The 25,017-nt window shown below is 41.8% G+C and overlaps 1 protein-coding gene across 1 annotated transcript in view; it reads left to right on the top strand.

Annotated features, from left to right (window-relative positions):
* Positions 1-393: 393 nt before the first annotated feature.
* The window catches only part of kcnj16a (potassium inwardly rectifying channel subfamily J member 16a), a 51,927-nt gene continuing 27,303 nt past the window's right edge, over positions 394-25,017 (top strand). The window contains exon 1 of the mRNA XM_029639683.2: positions 394-492. The gene's annotated coding sequence lies outside the window, so the exon portion shown is untranslated. The remainder of the gene's footprint in view (positions 493-25,017) is intronic.

The following is a 25,017-nucleotide window of genomic DNA, read 5'->3' on the forward strand; positions in this document are numbered from 1 at the left end:
AATACCTCAAGAAGCTGGTTGCGAGAATGCCAAGAGTGTGCAAGGCTGTCATCAAGGCAAAGAGTGGCTATTTGAAGAATCTCAAATATAATACATATTTTGATTTGTTTATCACTTTTTTGGTTACTACATGATTTCATGTGTAATAATAAATAAATATGTATAAAAAAATAAAAAATAAAACTTTTTTTTTTTAAACTTGAATGAGTAGGTGTTCTAAATCCTTTGACCCGATAGTGTATTTCAAATGTATCAAAAATACTGCCCAACTCTGGGTACATAAAAAATATCCCTTGAAGGGGACACCAGTCACACGGAGTTGGACTTTAAACCCAAATATGCCCTCAGATCAGTCATTGTTGAAGTGACTTTTAATGTACTACAAGTGTTTCCATCAGTATTGCACTTTCAGTCATCTCCGGAAAATAGTTGTCTGTGTGGCTACTGGACTATAGTCTCAACCTAGCAGTTCACTGGCCCAGCCGATGAACAGTAAGTGGTACAGTTTATCATCTCTTTCTTTGTTGAAATGATCTTTACAGTCTGGGCATTTACAGTGCTGGCTGTGGTGGTGGAGTGGGATGAGTAAACCATGAAAGTACATATCTAGTGACATTGCAGCCTAAAAATGTTTCAAGGGGCTCTTTGCAGTTTTGGGTGTAAAAAACTAGTCAATACTATTTACTCTCCAAAGAGAGTAATTTATGGAGTAATTTCTGGGCACTCACATGCAAATTGACAGACATCGATGAGCATAGTCTCATGTTTGCCTCTCTTGCTCTGATACATCTGTAGACATCACTGTTTGTGACACTATCACCAGTCTGGCTGTCTTGGTAGCACTTTAGAATAACTTTTCATTGATATGCCACTAATAGATCGTTTGTAGGGCATGTGTTCTGTCTTTTTCTTTCTTGCGCTGTCTCTCCATATTTAAAAAAAAACATTGTTTGTGAATGAGCAACAGGGTGAGCGTCATGCCTCATCAGGCAGTCTAAACAACGCCGCACAGCGCTGCGTTCCTAACTGATCACTGAGTTGGCTGCATGTCACAGACCTTTGAATACTATTTCCAGCAGCATATCACCCTGCATCCCACTGATGGCTTGCTTCTGAAGCTAAGCAGAGTGGGTCCTGGTCAGTGCCTGAATGGGAGACCAGATGCTGCTGGAAGTGGTGATGGGGGGCCAGTAGAGAGCACTGCTTAAAGGATATAGCAACACCCCAGTGAAGGGGACATTGTGTAGGGTGCTGTTTTTTTGGATAGGACGTTAAAATGGATGTGGCTCCCTGTGGTCACTAGAGATCCCATGTCACTTATCGTAAGAGTGGGGGTTTTAAACCTGGTGTCCTGACTAAATTCCAAATCTGGCCCGCATACCATCATGGCCACCTAAACATCCCCGACTTCCAATTGACACATTCATCCTGTCTCCTCCCTCCTGTAACTTTTTCCCGAGTTCTTGCTGTCAAATTGTGCTCCACACAGCCTTTTCCCACCTGGACAAAAGGAACAGCTATGTGAGATGCTGTTCATTGACTAACCTCAGCGTTCAACACCGTAGTGCCCACAAAGCTCATCACTAAACCAAGGACCCTTGGAATAAACACTTCCCTTTGCAACTGGATCCTGGACTTCCTGACAGGCTGCCCCCAGGTGGTAAGGGTAGGCAACAACACATCTGCCATGCTGATCTCCAACATGGGGGCCCCTCAGGGGTGCGTGCTTAGTGCCATCCTGTACTCTCTGTTCACCCATGACTGCATGCCAAGCACATCTCTAACACCATCATTAGACAGAAGCATGGTAGAACTGATCAACGATGAGACACCTATAGGGAGGAGGTCAGAGACCTGGCAGTGTGGTGCCAGGACAACAACCTCTCCCTCAACGTGAGCTGATTGTGGACTACAGGAAAAGGAGAGCCGAACATGCCCCCATTCACATCGATGGGCTGTAGTGGAGCGGGTCGAGAGTTTCACGTTCCAAACTATGATGGTCCAAACACACCAAGACAGTGATGAAGAGGGCACGACAACAACTTTTCCCCCTCAAGAGACTGAAAAGATTTGGCATGGGTCCCCAGATCCTCAAAAAGTTCTACTGCTGCACCATCGAGAGCATCCTGACCGGTTGCATCACCGATGGTATTGCAACTGCTCGGCATCCGACCGTAAGGCGCTACAGAGGGTAGTGTGTATGGTCCAGTACGTCACTGGGGCCAAGGTTCTTGACATCCAGGACCTATATACTGTCAAAGACTCCAGTCACCCAAGACTATTCTCGCTGTTCCGCACGGAAAGAGGTACCAGAGCGCCAAGTCTAGGTCCAAAAGGCTCCTTAACAGGTTCTACCCCGAAGCCATAAGACTGCTGAACAATTAATCAAATGGCCACCTGGACTATTTATATTGACCCCCTCCCTTTTGTACACTGCTGCTACTCACTGTTTATTATCTATGCATAGTCACTTCACCCCCACCTACATATACAAATTACCTCGACAAACCTGTACCCCCACATATTGACTCGGTACAGGTTAGTCGAGATCATTTGTATATGTAGGTGGGTGTGAAGTGACTATGCATAGATAATAAACAGTGAGTAGCAGCAGTGTACACATTGACTTTGACACTGTATATAGTCTCATTATCATTATTTTGTGTTACATATTATTTAAAAAATTTTACTTACATTTTTTAAATAAATATTTTCTTAACTCTATTTCTTGAACTGTATTGTTGGTTAAGGGCTCGTAACTAACCATTTCACGGTAAGTTTGTATTCGGCACATAATATTTGGTTTGATTTGATAAAAGATCATATTTTCTCAGTTAACTTACCTGGTAAAAATGAGTTTTAATAAATAATATTCATAATAAATACATTTAATGTTTGCTTTAGCCTACCTGCTCTTCTGCAACCATTATATTAGTTCCATTGCACCAGGCAAGCTCAATCAAGCCCAGATACAGTATTTGAAATTATTTTGAATACTATTTGAACCCAGGTCTGGTGTGTTATTAATGAGTATTCTCATCCACCACCACATAAATGAAAACAATACCCTGAGCTCTGCTCTGACTTAACTGCATGGATGGAAAGCTCTCTCTCTCATCATAACAATCTCATGAAGAATTTCTAGTTCATGCTAAATTACGTAGCATACTTTTTCAAAGTGTTCTGTGAATCTCCTGATTAGGGCTCTGTCCCAAATGGCACCTTATTTCCTGATATATTTGATTTGGGCCCTGGTCATAAGTAGTGCACTATATAGAGAATAGAGTGCAATTTGGGTCATATACTTAGGGGTCGTTCCAATTTGTCTAAACCAAGCTGGTACACTCCAAAGCCACAGAGACACTTAGAGTGAATGGTATTTTTAGTACAGCTGGGTCTGGATTCAGATCAGTTCAATTAAAGTATTTCCAAAATAGAGAGAGGGAGAGAGAAAAAAAAGTGGTGAAACTATTTTCGCCCGCTGCAACCAAACCGTTTACACAAACATTATGCACAGATGAAAGATCAGGATATGAAAATGTTGATCATATTTCTTCACACGACATTCTAAGAATAATAACTACTCAATGATGTAATATGTGTAAAAAAACAAGATGGAAAGAAAATGTAAAACGAAATTAGACAAACTCAAGAGACAAGTTTGAACCCAAGAGCGGGCCGGCCTTTTCAATTCAATTTCAATAACTGTGACAACACATGCCCCAGTCTTTTATTGAGATGCAGAAGAAGCTCTTTATACCTATATCCAACGGCCAGTAAACAGCAGTGCAAATGGATCTAGGAAATAGTGTTTTGTTGGTCAATTGCAGGCACTTAGATTTTATAGGTTCAAACTCTTAAGGGTGGCACCCATAAAGTCAAGTGTTTACAAACCTTTTAAAACACATAATTTGTGATTAGAGTTAAATAGGTTAATATAGTTTAAGTTGTTTGTTTAATTGTTGTTTATTAAATGCACTGTTAACCAAGAGGCTTTGAAATGAGCGCTGTTAGGCATACATTAATGACTTAATTCACCTGGTGATGTAAAGTATTCGGCCTACATTTTACAATACTATTACATAATGAATCATATGGTTACAATCAATGTTATTGATGGTTGTTGTTGGATGGAATAAATACAGACAAGAAACAGAAAACAAAACAATGGAAGCAAGATGTAATAGAAGAACAAAACAGCAGGAACGAGATGTGAAACGCAACAGAACACAAAAGAAAACAGAAGCCTCAGAAGCTGACGCTTAAACGTAAACTTTTTTGAATGTAGCACCTTTGTTGACGTAGTTGCACGTAATTGCACATGGACAAAAGGATACATGTTTAGCTGTTCACATTAGTTCACACCTGGCACATTTATCCCTATCCTAACCTCATCAAGTGGCATTGATTATTTCCTGTAAAAATTCTCCATCAACCTGTCAAAGATCTTAAACCTTTTTATCACCAAACCAATGTAATTTCATAAGATGGGTCAACTCAGCCACCAGAGGAATATATATTTAAACCTCCAAATGCAAGGTTTACTTTTGTTCCACTTTACTTGGTCTGTCTCAAGTGCAGAGTGCCAATATTGCGTGATCATTGCATCCTTTATGTCATCTTAAGACAAATCTCGTGTTCGCATATATCACTAAAATGTTTGCTTATCCGTTTAACATGCATCCATGTGCTTTTACTGAGAAAAAGTACATCAGCTGTCTCAATATGTCTCCCGATGTTGTTAATAAAGATAACAAACAACAGGGGACCTAAAATTGATCCTTGTGGCACACCTGAGAACAACTCCACGATGGCCAACTTACAACCAGCTTAACACACTGTGTTTGATTTGACATGTAGTTCACAAACCACTCCAGAGCATGACCAGTAATCTCAACACACTTTAATCTCTACACCAAGACAGTATAGTCCAAATTGTCAAACACCTTTGGCAAGTCTATGAATACAGGCACACAATGCAGCTTCCTATCCAGGGCACAGTGAACATCATTCAAAACCTTCAACATTGCTGTGACAGGGCTATGGCAAGACTTGAAATCTAATTGTATACCACTCAAATTGTTTTCCTGGAGGTAGGCCTTAAACTGCTTATTCAATAGGGACTCCAATACCTTTGTCAGAACAGACAACTTAGATATGGGCCGATAGTTATACAGTAGAGTGGGATCTCCTTGCAAAAGAGGTAGGACAAATGCTGATTTCTACAACCTGGGGATTACAATGCATTCTAGGGTGAGGTTTAAAGTGCATGTTACAGGGGGAGCAATGGTGTCTGCAGCTAATTGTGTTAGGCAGGGGTCTACCTCATCAGGGCCACGGATTTTTTAAACATCAATTGCTTTTAGGGCTCTACGCAACTCTGAGACATAAAAGGGCAAGAAGGAAAACCTGGAGGAGTTCTAGGGAGTGTCAGGCAATTTCAAAGGAAGATCAATCAAGACAATTAAATAATCTGAAAATTTGATTAAAAGAGTTCAGAATATAGGTAATTTTAGTTACCATATGTCAGTCAACCAAGATTTGTTTAGGGAGCTGTGCATTTTTAAAATTATTATTCAGATGATCTTCTTTTGGACTGGGGGGCAGTATTGAGTAGCTTGGATAAAAAGGTGCCCAGAGTAAACTACCTGCTACTCAGGCCCAAAAGCTAGAATATGCATATTATAAGTAGATTTGGATAGAAAACACTCTGAAAATTCTAAAACTGTTTGAAAGATGTCTGTGAGTATAACAGACCTCATATGGCAGGCAAATACCTGAGAAATCACAAAGTGGGAAATCTGAGGTTTGTAGTTTTTCAAGTCATTGCCTATCGAATATACAGTGTCTATGGGGTCATATTGCACTTCCTAAGGCTTCCACTAGATGTCAACCGTCTTTAGAACCTTGTCTGGCAGAGTGCCATGAGCTGATCACGCGTGCGCCCGTGAGAGGTAGCTGCGTTCCATTGCATTTCTAAAGACAAAGGAATTCTCCGGTTGGAACATTATTGAAGATTTATGTTAAAAACATCCTAAAGATTGATTCTGTACATCGTTTGAAATGTTTCTACGAACTGTAATATAACTTTTTTGACATTTCGTCTGAGCAAGTGATCGTGCATTATGCATTTGGATTACTGGGTTAAACGTGTGAACAAAAAGGAGGTATTTGGACATAAATGATGGACTTTATCGAACAAAACAAACATTTATTGTGGAACTGCGATTCCTGGGAGTGCATTCCGATCAAGGTCATCAAAGGTTAGTGAATATTTATAACGCTATTTCTGACTTTTCTGACACTCCTTCTTTGGAAAATGGTTGGATGTTTTTCTGTGACTCGCGCTGACCGAACAGAATCGCAAGGTGTGCTTTCGCCGTAAAGCCTTTTTGAAATCTGACACAGCGGTTGCATTAAGGAGAAGTTTATCTATATTTCCATACATAAGACCTGTATCTTTTATCAATGTTTATTATGGGTATTTCTGTAATGTGATGTGGCTCTCTGCACTTTCACCGGATGTTTGTTTGAGACAATGCATTTCTGATCATAACACACCAATTTCAAATGGACATTTTTGGACATAAAGATGAACTTTATTGAACAAAAAGTCCTGTGAGTGCCATCTGATGAAGATCATCAAAGGTTAGTGATTAATTTAATCTCTATATCTGATTTTTGTGAGCCTTCTCCTTGGCTGGAAAATGTCTGTATGGTTTTCTGTGACTAGGTGCTGACCTAACATAATCGTTTGGTGTGTTTTCGCCAGAAAGCCTATTTGAAATCGGCACTGTGGCTGGATTTCCAAGAAGTTTATCTTCAAAATGGTGTAAAATACTTGTATGTTTGAGGAATTTTAATTATGGGATTTCTGTTGTTTTGAATTTGGCGCCCTGCAATTTCACTGGCTGTTGACCAGGTGGGACGCTACCGTTCCACATATCCCAGAGAAGTTATCAGCAGTAGACCACACGCTTATTTAGAAGGTGACTAAAAGCCATCCAAACATCAGCGGAATAAGCTACATGCTCTAGATGTTCATCCATGTTTCTCAAACGTCAAATTTCGAAGTTGTTGCCAAACGTCTCATTTCAAAGTGTCAACCAAGTGTTGGTTCTATTCCCCGAGCTGACTAGGTGAAAAAACTGTCTGTGCCTTTGAGTAAGTTGCTTATCCCTAATCGCTCTGGATAAGAGCATCTGCTAAATGACTAAACTGTAAACTCTGAATTCTTAAGGTTAGGTATTAATGCCTAAGGGTTAAGGTTTGGGATAGGCTTAACCCTTGTGTAGTCTTAATATTCTGTATACTCCACTTGTCCTAATGAGAAAAAATTACCCGCCTTCACTAAACCCCTAAAATAAAGCAGCTTAATTGAAATTTAAACCACCAATCTATTTTGCATGAAGAAACAGCCTGTCATTCATCAAACTTTGTGAATAGCTGGGTTTCCCCTCTTCACAATGTAGAAAGACTGCATTTAATCAGTGGACACAACTCGTTTTATTACAACACACCTGGCATAATTGTTTTTTTTAAACTAAGGTTTATTATTATTATTATTGCTAAATGTACTGCATAGGTGTAAACATATTGTTTTTAGCAAGACATAGCACTTGTATAACCTAAGAAAGTAACAGAAATGTGCAGAAAGTAGTTTTTAATACATTTTATTGAAGGGAAACAACGTAATTTTTGGGCAACATATTCTACAATGTACAATGAGGAATTCAACTACAAAATACTAGTCTTCTCCCATGTTTTTAACCATTGCCCCCACCCACAAGGTGTATAAACAACAATAATAAATAGGAATAAAATAAGATAATAGATACAAAACAAAAACATGAAGACCATAAATCAATCAACTCAGCACAGTTAGGACAGTATGCAAGTATGGACATTGCAGATATATTTCTCGCATGTGCAGCAAATCAAATCAAATGTATTTATATAGCCCTTCTTACATCTGCTGATATCTCAAAGTGCTGTACAGAAACCCAGCCTAAAACCCCAAACAGCAAGCAATGCAGGTGTAGAAGCACGGTGGCTAGGAAAAACTCCCTAGAAAGGCCAAAACCTAGGAAGAAACCTAGAGAGGAACCAGGCTAAGAGGAGTGGCCAGTCCTCTTCTGGCTGTGCCAGGTAGAGATTATAACAGAACATGGCCAAGATGTTCAAATGTTCATAAATGACCAGCATGGTCAAATAATAATAATCACAGTAGTTGTCCAGGGTGCAACAAGTCAGCACCTCAGGAGTAAATGTCAGTTGGCTTTTCATAGCCGATCATTAAGAGTATCTCTACCGCTCCTGCTGTCTCTAGAGAGTTGAAAACAGCAGGTCTGGGACAGGTAGCACGTCCGGTGAACAGGTCAGGGTTCCATAGCCGCAGGCAGAACAGTTGAAACTGGAGCAGCAGCACGGCCAGGTGGACTGGGGTCAGCAAGGAGTCCTCATGCCAGGTAGTCCTGAGGCGTGGTCCTAGGGCTCAGGTCCTCCGAGAGAGAAAGAAAGAAAGAAAGAAAGAAAGAAAGAGAGAATTAGAGAGAGCATACTTAAATTCACACAGGACACCGGATAAGACAGGAGAAGTACTCCAGATATAACAGACGGACCCTAGCCCCCCGACACACAAACTAATGCAGCGATAAATACTGTATTACAGTATTTGTTTTACAGTCCTTCTTTGGGGGGCAGAATTGGCATCTCCTCCTCTTGCCTGCCCCAGCTGCAGCCTCAGGTGGATCAGGACAAGATTCAGCCCCCTGAACAGCTTTCACAAGCACTGCAGAGGCTGCTATGCGGGGGGAGGCGCTCCCTTCTTTGAATCTGTGGGGTTACAAGTGCCTTTCCCAGCTGCTCCTGGAACACCCTCCTCTTGTTCCGCTTATCAGGCATCCAGCTAGGGTTGATCTTGTTCCATATCACGAAGGCATTGTATGAGGACACATCAATGATGTTATGGAAGATGACCAGGGGCCAGCAGGCAGTCATCCTCTTGCAGCTGTAAGTTCCAATCACCTTGTCCAGGTTGTCCACGCCACCTTTGTTGTGGTTGTAGTCCAGGATGATGGCTGGCTTCCTGTCCTCACGATCACTGATCTCAGCCGTTTTGTGCAGTGTGCTCAGGAGGACCACATACTTGTTCCTCTTCGGGAGGTAAGAAACTAGAACGGTGGTGGTGAAGGCAAACGTTGATGAGAAGGCCTCTCTCCTCCTTGTTGTGAGGAGTGCAGGGGGGAGCTCAAGCTTGTTCTTTCTAACTGTGCCAACCATGGTGATCTTCGTCTTCAGGAGCTGCTGGCTGAGTTCATAAGAGGTGAAGAAATTGTCACACGTGACATTGTGCCCACTCAATCCATCTGCAGACTTGCATCTTCCAAGCATAGCTGGATTGTGCATAACAGGCCACCCATATCTTGATGTCAAACTTTGCTGGCTTGTTGGGAATATACTGCCTGAAAGGACAGCAACCTTTTGACAAAAGAGATTACTATCACGCAACATGACTACACATTATCTAATTAGTTACCTGTAAACTTGATCCAAACATTTCTAACAACTTTCTTAATTCGACTTTAGGTATTTTTAAACATAAATAATCTATAACATTTAAGACAGAATACATTGCGTTCAATACCGGAGGAAAACAAAGTTGAGCAGTTTTTTTCAGGTCACGCGCATCTATCAAACAGTACACTTCACTAGACCCTCGTTCTGGACAGCCCTACTTCTTAATTTCATTAATTCATTCAAATTTATTTATATAGCCCTTGTACATCAGCTGATATCTCAAAGTGCTGTACAGAAACCCAGCAAGGAGTCATCATGTCAGGTAGTCCTGAGGCATGGTCCTAGGTGTTATGCAGGTGAGTGAGGACCCAAAAGCGGTTTAACAGAAACAGAGTCTTTTAATGTCCAAACACAGGGAAGACATAAATCCTCTTCAGATGTATCGGTTGACAAAATAGACAACCCGCAGAGAGGGCGACAAATAAATCATAAAGTCCTCTGATCTTTACAGGAGAGTCCCCTTCTAGCAGCAGAGGAGAATAGCAGGGTTAGCGGCAACAGACTGCTGGTCTCTCCGGGTAGGCGCGGGTTGTAGAGGACAGAGGTACCTGATCACACGTAGCATCTGATGAAGAGGCAGATTACGACAGGACGGGACAAGGGTGAAGCAAACGAGAATCTGACAAAGACAGAAGCAGAAACAGAGAGAGAAATAGAGACCTAATCAGAGGGAAAAAAGGGAACAGGTGGGAGAGAGTAAACGAGGTAGTTAGAGGAGATGAGGAACAGCTGGGGGAAGGAAAGGGAGAGAAGGTAACCTAATACGACCAGCAGGGGGAAAAGAAGTGAAGAGAAAGAACAGGAACAAGACATAACATGACAATACATGACACTAGGGCTCAGGTCCTCCGAGAGAGAGAAAGAAAGAGAGAAAGAGAGAATTAGAGAGAGCACACTTAAATTCACACAGGACACCGAATAGGACAGGAGAAGTACTCCAGATATAACAAACTGACCCTAGCCCCCCGACACATAAACTACTGCAGCATAAATACTGGAGGCTGAGACAGGAGGGGTCAGGAGACACTGTGGCCCCATCCGAGGACATTTCCCAAAGGAAAAACATCAACCAATTTCTAAAGACTGTTGACATCCAGTGGAAGTGATAGGAATAGCAGGCAACTGCCTTAGAATTCTAGATTCCCAATGAAAACCCATTGAAAAGAGAGTGACCTCATAAAAATGTTTTCCTGGATTGTTTGTCCTCTGGGTTTCGCCTGCCAAATAAGTTATGTTATACACACAGACATCATTCAAACAGTTTTAGAAACTTCAGAGTGTTTTCTATACAAATCTACTAATAATATGCATATCCTATCTTCTGTGCCTGAGTGGCAGGCAGTTTACTTTGAGCACACTTTTCATCCGGACGTGAAAATAGTGCCCCCTAGCCTTAACTAGTTGCTCCTACCCTCTACTTTTTTGAACATTTTGTTAAAAATCGCGCAACATTTCAGCGCCCTGCTACTCATGCCAGGAATATAGTACGTTCATATGGTTAGAATGTGTGTATAGGAAACCCTCGGACGTTTTTAAAACTGGTTAAATCACGACTGGCTATTACATAACGTGCGTTACATCGGAAAGTGCAGGAAAACCTGATCACAGAAAATGGAAATAAATATCCTTGCGCCACTTCCAGCAATTGTTAACAGTGAGCCGAATTAGATAAGACCGAGCATTCAACTCCCACAGCATCCCCATGTAGTCGAGTATCTTGTGAATTTAATCCTCTTTGCACGACGTACCTCCGGTCTCCGCCCAGATCATTCCGGAAGAGCTCTCTCCTGAAATTTTTTCCAAGACGACAGCTAATGATATGTACATCGCCTACGGATGAATTTTATCGCTTATTAACGTTTACTAATACCTAAAGTAGCATTACAAACGTATTTCGAAGTGTTTTGTGAAAGTTTATCGTCTACTTTTTGAATTTTAAAAAATGACGTTACGTTGTGAAATCGCTGTTTTTTTTGTTTATCACACAGTCTACATATAACGATATCTTGGCTTTATATGGCCCGATTTAATCGAAATAAAGACCCAATAGTGTTTATGGGACATCTAGGAGTGCCAACAAAGAAGATGGTGAAAGGTAATGACTGTTTTCTATTTTATTGTGCGGTTTGTGTAACGCCCGAAATGCTAATTATTTTGTTTACGTCCCCTGCTGTGCTTTTCTGTTGTAGTGTATTGGTGCATGCTATCAGATAATAGCTTCTCATGCTGTCGCCGAAAAGCATTTTAAAAATCTGACTTGTTGCCTGGATTCACAACGAGTGTAGCTTTAATTTGATACCCTGCATGTGTATTTTAATGAACTTTTGAGTTTTAACTAATACTATTAGCATTTAGCGTAGCACATTTGCATTTCCAGAGCTCTAGTTGGGACGCAAGCGTTAGAGGTTAAAAGAGGTTTTAACACTCCGGCCGTCCTACAATCTAAGATAGATGCCCTCAATCTCACACAAGTTATCATGGAACCTACCAGGTACAGCCCTAAATCCGTAAACACGGGCATCCTCATAGATATCATCCTGACCAACCAGCCCTCTAAATACACCTCTGCTGTCTTCAACCAGGATGTCTTCAACCAGGATGTTAGTATGGGAGATATCTGCAATCAGGGCAAGGACTCTTTTGAAAAAAGAGCGGTTATCAATGTTTGGCCCATAGATATTTAGTAGAGTTACTGAGGTAGAGTGGATTTCTCCTATTACGATCACATACCGACCCTCTTTATCCGCAATAGTGGTTTTATGTGGAAAGGGAATTCCTTTCCGTACCAGAATCGCGGTGCCTCTCGTTTTGGCAGAGAAGTTAGAGTGATACACTTGCCCCACCCACCTACACTTAAGTGAGAGTTATTTTTCAGATGGGTTTCTTGCAAAAATATAATATCAGACGAGAGTGCTTTCAAGTGGGCCTTGCCTCTCTTAATTGGTTCGTTTAAACCCATTCCAGGAAGTGAATGTAAGCCCCGCCCTCCTCTCGTTTGTAGTTCCTATGGTGGCCTGCATATCATGTAACTCAATAAAAAGGTAAGAAAGCGCACCAAACCATCACGATCAGCATACGTAGCACCTACACCCGAGCAGTATCCAACCCACCCCTCCCCCCTGCAACTTAAACATATTGCGCATTTAAGCATAATCCTGGGTCAATCCCAGAGATAAGCAAGATATGGCCTCACAAGATTATATTGCTAAGCACTGCCGGTCAAAACATAAACCATCCGCAACCGACATAGTCAGCCGTACCTTTACATACTGTGGGTCAGGAGATCGGAATAAGGATTTGCTAAATTAAACGTACCGCCCAATAAAAAAATATTTAAAAAATATAAAATAAAATAAATGAAAAATATATATATACATACATACACATACACATACATACATACACACACACACACACAGAACTAACTTACGCGATGCATACAATCCCTCCCCCGCCCTCGCTTCTGCAAATCCGAACACGATGCCATCTTGCTCCTACCATCTTATAGGCAGAAACTCAAACAGGATGTACCAGTGACTAGAACCATTCAACGCTGAACTGACCAATCGGAATCCACGCTTAAAGATTGTTTTGACCACACAGACTGGGATATGTTTCCGGTCAACCTCAGGGAGCAACATCGATCTATATGCTGACTTGGTGAGTGAATTGATAAAGAAGTGCATTGGACACGTTGTAGCCACTGTGACTATTAGACCTAGCCTAACCAGTAACTGTAGATGGATAGCAGCATTTGTGAAAAACTGAAAAGAGGTCTGGGAATATGGCTGAATATAAAAAGTGTAGTTAGTCCCTCAACAAGGAAATCAAACAAGCTAAATGCCAGTACACAGATAAAGTGGAGTGGCAATTCAACAGCTCAGACACAAGACATGGGTCCACAGGAAATCACAGACTATAAAAATAAAACCAGCCACGTCACGGACACCGACATCACGCTTCCAGACAAACTTAACACTTCTTTGCCCGCTTTGAGGATAATACAGTGCCACCGTCGTGGGCCGCTAAGGACTACGCCCCCTCCTCTCCTTCTCCCTGGCTACGTGAGCAAAACATTTAAATGTGTTAACCATCGCAAGGCTGCTGGCCCAGACCGCAACCATAGCCGCGTCCTCAGACCATGCGCAGACCAGCTGGCTTGTGTGTTTACGGATATATTCAATCACTCCCTATCCCAGTCTGCTGTCCCCACATGCTTCAAGATGGCCACCATTGTTCTTGTACCCAAAAGGCAAAGATAACTGAACTAAATGACTACCGCCCCTTAGCATTCACTTCTGTGATCATGGAGTGCTTTGATAGACTCGCCAAGGATCAAATCACCTCCTCCTTACCGGCCACCCTAGACCCACCACAGTTTCCTGACATTTAATCCACTTAAACACTCCCTGTCTTAGGTCAGTTAGGATCACCACTTCATTTTAAGAATGTTAAATATCAGAATAATAGTAGAGAGAATGAATGATTTCAGCTTTTGTTTCTTTCACCACATTCCCAGTGGCTCAGACGTTTACATAAAATCAATTAGTATGTGGTTGCATTGCCTTTAAATTGTTTAACTTGGGTCGAACATTTCAGGTAGCCTTCCACAAGCTTCCCACAATAAATTGGGTAGATTTTGGCCCATTCCTCCTGACAGAGCTGGTGTAACTCAGTCAGGTTTGTAAGCCTCCTTGCTCGCACACGCTTTTTCAGTTCTGCTCACACATTTTCTATAGGTTTGAGGTCAGGGCTTTGTGATGGTCACTCCAATCCTTTGACTTTATTGTCCTTAAGCCATTTGCCACAACTTTGGAAGTTTGCTTGCGGTCATTGTCCATTTGGAAGAACCATTTGCGAACAATCTTTACCTTCCTGACTGATGTCTTGAGATGTTGCTTCAATATATCCACATAATTTTCCTCCCTCATGATGCCACCTATTTTGTGAAGTGCACCAGTCCCTCCTGCAGCAGAGCACCCCCACAGCATGACGCTGCCACCCCAGTGCTTCACGGTTGGGGTGGTGTTCTTCGGCTTGAAAGCCACCCGATTTTCCTCCAAACATAACGATGGTCATTATGGCCATAGTTGTATTTTTGTTTCATCAGACCAGAGGACATTTCTCCAAAAAGTATGATCTTGTACCGTAGTCTGATTTTTTTATGGTGGTTTTGGAGTAGTGGCTTCTTCCTTGCTGAGCGGCCTTTCGGGTAATGTCGATATAGGACTTGTTTTACTGTGGATATAGATATTTTTGTACCTGTTTCCTCCAGCATCTTCACAAGGTCCTTCACAAGGTTGTTCTGGGATTGATTTTCACTTTTCGCACCAAAGTGCGTTCATCTCTAGGAGACAGAACGCGTCTCCTTCCTGAGCGGTATGACGGCTGCGTGGTCCCATGGTGTTTATACTTGGGTACTAATTGTTTGTACAGATGAACGTGGTACCTTCAGGCATTTGGAAATTGCTCCCAATTATGAACCAGACTTGTGGAGGTCTACAATTGTTTTCTGAGGTCTTGGCTGATTTCTTTTGATTTTCCCGTGATGTCAAGCAAAAAGGCACTGAGTTTAAAGGTAGGCCTTGAAATACATCCACAGGTACACCTCCAATTGACAAATGATGTCGATTAGCCTATCAGAAGCTTCTAAAGCCATGACATCATTTTCTGGAATTTTCCAAGCTGTTTAAAGGCACAGTCAACTTAGTGTATGTAAACTTCTGACCCATTGGAATTGTGATACAGTGAATTATAAGTGAAATAATCTGTCTGTAAACAATTGTTGGAAAAAATTACTTGTGTCATGCACAAAGTAGATGTGCTAACAGACTTGCCAAAACTAAAGTTTGTTAACAAGACAATTGTTGAGTGGTTGAAAACTCGTTTTAATGACTCCAACCTAAGTGTATGTAAACTTCCGACTTCAACTGTAAGTAAAAATGCTGTTCATTGACTACAGCTCAGCATTCAACACCATAGTTCCCTCCAAGCTCATCATCAAGCTGGAGGCCCTGGGTCTCAACCCCGCACTTTGCAATTGGGTCCTGGACTTATTGACTGGCTGCCCCCATTTGTTGAAGGTAGGAAACAACATCTCCACTTCCATGACCCTCAACACTGGGGCCCCACAAGCCCCCTCCTGTATTCCCTGTTCACCCACAACTAAATGGCCATGCACGCCTCCAACTCAATCATCAAGTTGACAACACAACAGTAGTGGACTTGATTACCAACAACGACAAGACAGCCTACAGGGAGGAGGTGAGAGCACTCAGAGTGTGGTGTCAGGAAAACAACCTCTCACTCAATGTCAACAAAACAAATTAGATGATCGTGGACTTCAGGAAACAGCAGAGGGAGCACCCCTCTATCCACATCGAAGGGACAGCTGTGGAGAAGGTGAAAAGCTTCATGTTCCTCGGTGTACACATCACAGACAAACTGAAATGGTCCACACACACAGACAGTGTGGTGAAGAAGGTGCAACAGCACCTCTTCAACCTCAGGAGGCAGAAGAAATTTGGCTTGTCACCCAAAACGCTGACACACTTTTACAGACGCACAATCGAGATCCTCCTGTTGGGCTGTATCATGGCCAGGTACGGAAACTGCACCGCCCTCAACCACAAGGCTCTCCAGATGGTGATGTGGGCTGCACAACACATCACCAGGGGAAATCTACCTGCCCTCCATGACACCTACAGCACCCTATGTCACAGGAAGGCCAAAAAGATCATCAAGGACAACAACCACCCAAGCCACTGCCTGTTCACACAGCTACCATCCAGAAGGTGAGGTCAGGACAGGTTCATCAAAGTTGGGACCGAGTCACAGAAGCTGTTTTCAATCTCAAGGCCATCAGACTGCTAAACAGCAATCACTAACTCCGAGAGGCTGCTGCCTATATTGAGAACCTATCACTGGCCAATTTAGAAAATGGATCACCAGTCACTTTCAACAATGCCACTTTAAATAATGCCACTTTAATAACGTTTACAAATATTAGATTACTGATATCATATGAATAAATATGTATATAACATCTATTGTATATACATATGTATATACAGTGCCTTGCGAAAGTATTCGGCCCCCTTGAACTTTGCGATCTTTTGCCACATTTCAGGCTTCAAACATAAAGATATAAAACTGTATTTTTTGGTGAAGAATCAACAACAAGTGGGACACAATCATGAAGTGGAACGACATTTATTGGATATTTCAAACTTTTTTAACAAATCAAAAACTGAAAAATTGGGCGTGCAAAATTATTCAGCCCCTTTACTTTCAGTGCAGCAAACTCTCTCCAGAAGTTCAGTGAGGATCTCTGAATGATCCAATGTTGACCTAAATGACTAATGATGATAATTACAATCCACCTGTGTGTAATCAAGTCTCCGTATAAATGCACCTGCACTTTGATAGTCTCAGAGGTCCGTTAAAAGCGCAGAGAGCATCATGAAGAACAAGGAACACACCAGGCAGGTCCGAGATACAGTTGTGAAGAAGTTTAAAGCCGGATTTGGATACAAAAAGATTTCCCAAGCTTTTAACATCCCAAGGAGCACTGTGCAAGCGATAATATTGAAATGGAAATAGTATCAGACCACTGCAAATCTACCAAGACCTGGCCGTCCCTCTAAACTTTCAGCTCATACAAGGAGAAGACTGATCAGAGATGCAGCCAAGAGGCCCATGATCACTCTGGATGAACTGCAGAGATCTACAGCTGAGGTGGGAGACTCTGTCCATAGGACAACAATCAGTTGTATATTGCACAAATCTGGCCTTTATGGAAGAGTGGCAAGAAGAAAGCCATTTCTTAAAGATATCCAAAAAAAGTGTTGTTTAAAGTTTGCCACAAGCCACCTGGGAGACACACCAAACATGTGGAAGAAGGTGCTCTGGTCAGATGAAACCAAAATGAAACTTTTTGGCAACAATGCAAAACGTTATGTTTGGCGTAAAAGCAACACAGCTCATCACCCTGAACACACCATCCTCACTGTCAAACATGGTGGTGGAAGGATCATGGTTTGGGCCTGCTTTTCTTCAGCAGGGACAGGGAAGATGGTTAAAATTGATGGGAAGATGGATGGAGCCAAATACAGGACCATTCTGGAAGAAAACCTGATGGAGTCTGCAAAAGACCTGAGACTGGGACGGAGATATTTCTTCCAACAAGACAATGATCCAAAACATAAAGCAAAATCTACAATGGAATGGTTCAGAAATAAACATATCCAGGTGTTAGAATGGCCAAGTCAAAGTCCAGACCTGAATCCAATCAAGAATCTGTGGAAAGAACTGAAAACTGCTGTTCACAAATGCTCTCCATCCAACCTCACTGAGCTCGAGCTGTTTTGCAAGGAGGAATGGGAAAAAATGTCAGTCTCTCGATGTGCAAAACTGATAGAGACATACCCCAAGCGACTTACAGCTGTAATCGCAGCAAAAGGTGGCGCTACAAAGTATTAACTTAAGGGGGCTGAATAATTTTGCACGCCCAATTTTTCAGTTTTTGATTTGTTAAAAAAGTTTGAAATATCCAATAAATGTCGTTCCACTTCATGATTGTGTCCCACTTGTTGTTGATTCTTCACAAAAAAATACAGTTTTATATCTTTATGTTTGAAGCCTGAAATGTGGCAAAATGTCGCAAAGTTCAAGGGGGCCGAATACTTTCGCAAGGCACTGTACCATCTATTGCACCTTGCCTATGCCACTCGGCCATTGCTCATCCATATATTTGTTGTACATATTCTCATTCACCCCTTTAGTTTTGTGTGTATTAGGTGTGTGTGTGTGTGTGTGTGTGTGTGTGTGTGTGTGTGTGTGTGTGTGTGTGTGTGTGTGTGTGTGTGTGTGTGTGTGTGTGTGTGTGTGTGTGTGTGTGTGTGTGTGTGTGTGTGTGTGTGAAGCAAAACATCTGTATGTATAAAAATAACACAGAGATCTTGGGTGTCAATTATTTCTGTTGGCATGCAGTGTAATGTACTCCAGAGAGCAGCCTTGATGGAGCCAGTGATGTGCCAGCAGGAGGAGAGAATATTCTCATACTGACTGGGCCACAGCCTTTTTACAGCACATACAGTCGTAGAGAACACCTCAACATCATGCGGATCAAAGAGAACACAAAGATAGTGTACGTCCTCAGAAGCAAAGGGCATCAACGGGAGGCATAGCCAAACTTCTTTCTCTCCTAATGTTTAACACATGGGTAAAGCTAGTGACCTGCAGTGAACCAGAACTAGTACAGACAGTGTAAACATTAGTGAGGGTGGCCGACAAGCCTCCTGCTACAACCAGGCATGTTTGTTTTTGTGTTTATTTGTTTGTTTGATTGTTCAGGTTCTTAGAAATGGGGGTTCTTTCTGAGTCATTACAGACCAAATACCTTGAAGACACCCACCTGTTGAACATCCACCCACCTGTTGAAACACATCCACCTGTTGAACACCCACACACTAGTTGAACACCCAACAGACACCTGTTAAAGAAACACCCAACTGTTGAAGACACACCCACCCGTTGAAGACACACCCACTTGTTGAAAGCAAATAGAGTGGGGGAAAGTGAATTATGAGACTACAAGACTCTTTCAAAAACTTATCCACAGGCAAAATGAACATCTAGAAGCAAACCTTATTGGACACACACTCTTTTAGCTATGGTTCGTCATAGGAAAATAAAAATAAGAACAAATAATAAGAAAACCATACAATAAATTCTATAGACGCAAATAGATGGAATTAAACTGGTGGCTAGAAAAGAGGTCTGTAGGAGATGCAACAGAGAGTACAGTATAGTGGTTTTAAGTACAAACATTGTAAAAAGGGTGAGAGAGATATTGCCTTTAGACTGAACAAAATGCACATTTTATGAAACCACGTCATGGAATATGAAACTCTACTACATATATTAAAGCTAACAAAATGTTGTATATTGTGGTATGAAGGAGAGGAGTTGAATGGAGGTCCACATTATTTAGTAGCCTAAATCCAATATTACTACATTAAAAATCATAACAACTTCTTTATGCAATCTAGGCCAATACACAAGGACATTCATAAAAACACAATATATACATACTGTAGGTCTATGTTTTGCATGGAGAGTTACAGGAGAGTGGATGAGAGGGAGGAGAGGGGAGAAGAGAAGAGGGAGGAAAGAGGAGGAGGGGGAGGAGCTTAGCACTCAGCAGTCTGCTATTCATGTATTCTGTGAATCTTTTTTGAAAACAAATTATTTCTACTTCCTGGAAATTAGGTTTAAAATTGTTCTTCAGACCCCCCGCGAACGCACACAAACTCATGCACACACACAGACACTTCGTCTCTCAGAATATGAAATCATGCCCAAAAAATTGGCAGTGTTACACAGACACACACATTCTCAGACAGACACCCACAGGAATCTGTCTGAGGGCCTTCTACTGAGTTACAACAAGGGAAATAAAACAACTAATCATGTACAGAGAAACATGATATGTCTCGCTTTTCTCTTCTCAAACGTTTTCAAGAGGTGTTAAACAACTTGTGCAGCTTTGTTTGTCTCTCCCTTTTAAGCGAGCACATGGAATTATATTACTTGGCTAAACTCATTCAATTCCCCCACCAAGCTCACCTTAAACCTCAGTGGCCTCCCACGGGGGCCATTGACAAAAAGTGTCCCATCCATGTCTCTAAGGCGTTGCAATGAGATCATGTTGTTCTTATCCTCTATACAACTGGGGTGAAGATGGGTGTCAGATTCTGGTGACCATTGAAATCCATTTCCTATGTCGACCACAGCACCCAAGCCAATACTTGGGTCGTTCCACTTATAGAGTGCATTTTATGTCCTTGTGACATTGTGTGTGCATTTTCATAAAACACTACATATAACAGTTTGATCACGTATAGGTAACTGACTAAATAAACACAACACTGGACTAAATGAGGGATACAAAGTCCACACTGGTGTGGTTCCTGAGTGAATTAAGCAAGTAACATCCCATCATGCTTAGGGTCATGTATAAAAATGCCCAGTTGCCGATTATTTTGGCTACCATGGCTAGAAGAAGAGATCTTAGTGACTTTGAAAGAGAGGCCTCGTGTGCGCTAGCGCGTCGACCCAACTGAACACTTATGGGACATTCTGGCACCTGAAACACCACATTCCTCCAATAGAGTTCCAGAGCAAGGCGCATTGAACCTGTTCTGGCAGCTCTTGGTGGCCCACAACCATATTAAACTTTTACAGTGACATTTACTGTATCTGACTGTTTCTGAACGAAACCTGTAAACAGATCATTTGAATTCAGTAATGTTTTGCGTTCTCTTTTTCCTGAACCTAAATATGCTGCACTGCCTGCACATTTTTATACGTAGTTTAATATGTCTACTCAAACAAATGAAAACTACAGCGGTAGCCTCTGCACTTCAAGGCAAAATATCAGCTGTTAAATTTGAATGTATATTATAAACTGTGCTCCCTTATAAAAAGAACCCACCATGGCCAGAAAAGGTGGGCTGAATTTAGTCTGCAATGAGTTATGAAAATATGCATTATGTTAATAAATTGACTATAGGTTACTTTAGACATTTGACATTACAGTAGGCTATTTAGACGTAGACGAAGAGAGAAAAGGTGAACCATTTGTTTTAGCGATAAACTGCTCTCTGGATCAGATCACATGGAGTCAAATAGTTGAAATAGCTTATCTATTTACTACTGTGAAGTGAGTCCAATTAAATCAGAGATGAGATGTTGAAAAGTATGAAAATATCACAGTCAGAAAAAGTGAGGAATGTATTCTGCAATGATCATGGGAATTAAATAAATAATAGGAAATACTGTATTTTCACTCTTCTTACTAATGGCAAATGATTGCATTTTGTTATTATATTTAGACCTACTTGTTGTTTTGCTGTGAATACGTGTCATGATATCCCCCATTTGCACAAAATACTAGGCTACTGGCAATGCAATAATTCAAAACTGTGCGTGTGCATGGGAAGCTAAGCACACGGGAAGTTAAGCACATTCTCACATCAAGTTCAGTTTTTATAAATGACAACTTTTTGTGTGAAAACTGGTACACGCATGTTTTAGGGTATAGTTTGTACATACGCAGTATTAAGAAATTAGGCACCCAAGGGGTATCCTGCGTAGCAAGCAACATCTACTCAGGGATTTCTAAAGCTATCCAGCTTCAGCTAACCATACCACGTTCGATATTGCTCGTCAGCCTACCGCTAACTCTAGCAGGGTTATAACTACAAGTGCTTGTCACACATGGCTAGTTGAACGACAAACTCTTCAGCCACCTTCAAGGTCCTAAACGATATCATAACCGCCATCGATAAGAGACATTACTGTGCAGCCGTGTTCATCGACCTGGCCAAGGCTTTCGACTCTGTCAATCAACACATTCTTATCGGCAGACTCAACAGCCTTGGTTTCTCAAATGATTGCCTCGCCTGGTTCACCAACTGGTTCACCAACTACTTCTCTAATAGAGTTCAGTGTGTCAAATCGGAGGGCCTGTTGTCCAGACCTCTGGCAGTCTCTATGGGGGTGCCACAGGGTTCAATCCTCGGGCCGACTCTCTTCTCTGTATACATCAATGATGTTGCTCTTGCTGCTGGTGATTCTCTGATCCACCTCTACGCAGACGACACCATTCTGTATACCTCTGGCCCTTCTTTAGACACTGTGTTAACTCACCTCCAGACGAGCTTCAATGCCATACAACTCTCCTTCCGTGGCCGTGCATGCTCTTCAAACGATTGCTGCCTGCTCCTGCCTGCCCGTCCAGCATCACTACACTGGACGGATCTGACTTAGAATATGTGGACAACTACAAATACCTAGGTGTCTGTTTAGACTGTAAACTCTCCTTCCAGACTCACATTAAGCATCTCCAATCCAAAATTAAATCTAGAATTGGCTTCCTATTTCGCAAACAAAGCATCCTTCACCCATGTTGCCAAACATACCCTCGTAAAACTGACCATCCTGCCGATCCTCGACTTCGGCAATGTAATTTACAAAATAGCCTCTAACACTGTACTCAACAAATTGGATGCAGTCTATCACAGTGCCATCCGTTTTGTAACCAAAGCCCATATACTACCCACCACTGCGACCTGTACACTCTCGTTGGCTGGCCCTCACTTCATACTCATCTCCAAACCCACTGGTTCCAGGTCATCTACAAGTCTCTGCTAGGTAAAGCGCCGCCTTATCTCAGCTCACTGGTCACCATAGCAGCACCCACCAGTAGCATGCGCACCAACAGGCATATCTCACTGGTTACCCCCAAAGCCAATTCTTCCTTTGGCTTCCGTTCTTCCAGTTCTCTGCTTCCAATTACTGGAAGGAACTGCAAAAATCACTGAAGCTGGAGACTTAATCTCTCCTCCACTTTGAGCCATGAGAGATTTACATGCATACTATTAATGTTAGCTCTCCGTGTACATTTAAGGTTCAGGCATGCTGCCCTGTTCTGAGCCAATTGTAATTTTCCGAGGTCCCTCTTTGTGGCACCTGACCACAAGACAGTAGTCCAGGTATGACAACACTAGAGCCTGTAGGACCTGCCTTGTTGATTGTGTTGTTAAAAAGGCAGAGCTAGACTTCTCCAAATCTTAGCTACTGTTGTATCAACATGTTTGGACCATAACAGTTTACAATCCAGGGTTACTCCAAGCACTTCAGTCACCTCAAACTTGCTCAATTTCCACATTATTTATTACAATATTTAGTTGAGGTTTAGGGTTTAGTGAATGATTTGTCACAAATACAAGGCTTTTAGTTTTTGAAATATTTAGGACTAACTAATTCTTTGCCACCCATTCTGAAACTATCTGCAGCTCTTTGTTAAGTGTTGCAGTGATTACACTCACTGTAGTTGTTGAGCTGTATAGTGTTGAGTCATCCGCATACATAGACACACTGGTTTTACTCAAGGCCAGTGGCATATCATTAGTTAAGACTGAAAAAAGTAAGGGGTATAGACAGCTGCCCTGGGGAGTTCCTGATTCTACCTGGATTATGTTTGAGAGTCTTCCATTAAAGAACACCCTCTGGAAAATATTTATCCACAATATAGCAGTGGGTATAAAGCCATAACACATACGTTTTTCCATCAGCAGACTATGGTCGATAATGTCAAAAGCCGCACTGGCATGTCATGCCTGGTTGTTAATCTTGCCAATGAAACAATAATTAAAGTAACTGGCAATATCAGTGAGTTATGTGATGAATGAGCCATCTGATTCAATGAATGATGGAGCTGAGTTTGCCTTTTTGCCCAAAATTATTTATTTAAGGTGCTCCAAAGCTTTTTACTATCATTCTTCATATCATTTATCTTTGTTTCATAGATTAGTTTCAGTACAATTTGCAGTACATTTGCATAGTGTGTTACCAATTGTTTTCTTGGTGACTATGGTCCCAGCTGCCTTGAGATCATTTACAAGATTATCCCGTGTAGTTCTGGGCTGATTCCTCACCGTTCTCATGATCATTGCAACTCCACGAGGTGAGATCTTGCATGGATCCCCAGGCCGAGGGAGATTGACAGTTCTTTTGTGTTTCTTCCATTTGCGAGTAATCGTACCAACTGTTGTCACCTTCTCACCAAGCTGCTTGGCGATGGTCTTGTAACCCATTCCAGCCTTGTGTAGGTCTACAGTCTTGTCCCTGACATCATTGGAGAGCTCTTTGTTCTTGGCCATGGTGGAGAGTTTGGAATCTGATTGATTGATTGCTTCTGTGGACAGGTGTCTTTTATACAGGTATCAAACTGAGATTAGGAGCACTCCCTTTAAGAGTGTGCTCCTAATCTCAGATCGTTACCTCTATAAAAGACACCTAGGAGCCAGAAGCAATCAATCAATCAGATTCCAAACTCTCCACCATGGCCAAGGCATTAATTATATCTTTATTTCTGTGTTTTGTGTCGCGCCTGGAGTGTTGAAATATGATGGTCTGTGTTTGTTTTCTTGGGTGCTATCCTCAGATAATAGCATTGTTTGCTTTTGCCGTAAAGCATTTTTGAAATCTGCCACGTTGGCTGGATTCACCACAAGTGTACCTTTAATTTGGTATGTTGAATGTGTGATTTCATGGGAGTTTAATTTATTTGAATTTGGCGCTCTGCATTTTCACTGGATGTTGGCCAGTTGGGACGCTACCGTTCCACATATCCCAGAGAGGTAATCATAAGGCATACCCCCCACCCCTCTTCTTACCAGAAAGATGCTTGTTTCGGCGCGATGCGAGAAGAAACCAGCTGGCTGTACCGACTCCGATAGCGTGTCTCGAGTGAGCCATGTTTCCGTGAAGCAAAGAACATTACAGTCTCTTATGTCTCTCTGGAATGCTACCCTTGCTCAGATTTCATCTACCTTGTTGTCAAGAGACTGGACATTGGCGAGTAGTATG

Source organism: Oncorhynchus nerka, linkage group LG28 (assembly GCF_034236695.1).
Source record: "Oncorhynchus nerka isolate Pitt River linkage group LG28, Oner_Uvic_2.0, whole genome shotgun sequence".
Classification (NCBI taxonomy): Eukaryota; Metazoa; Chordata; class Actinopteri; order Salmoniformes; family Salmonidae; genus Oncorhynchus; species Oncorhynchus nerka.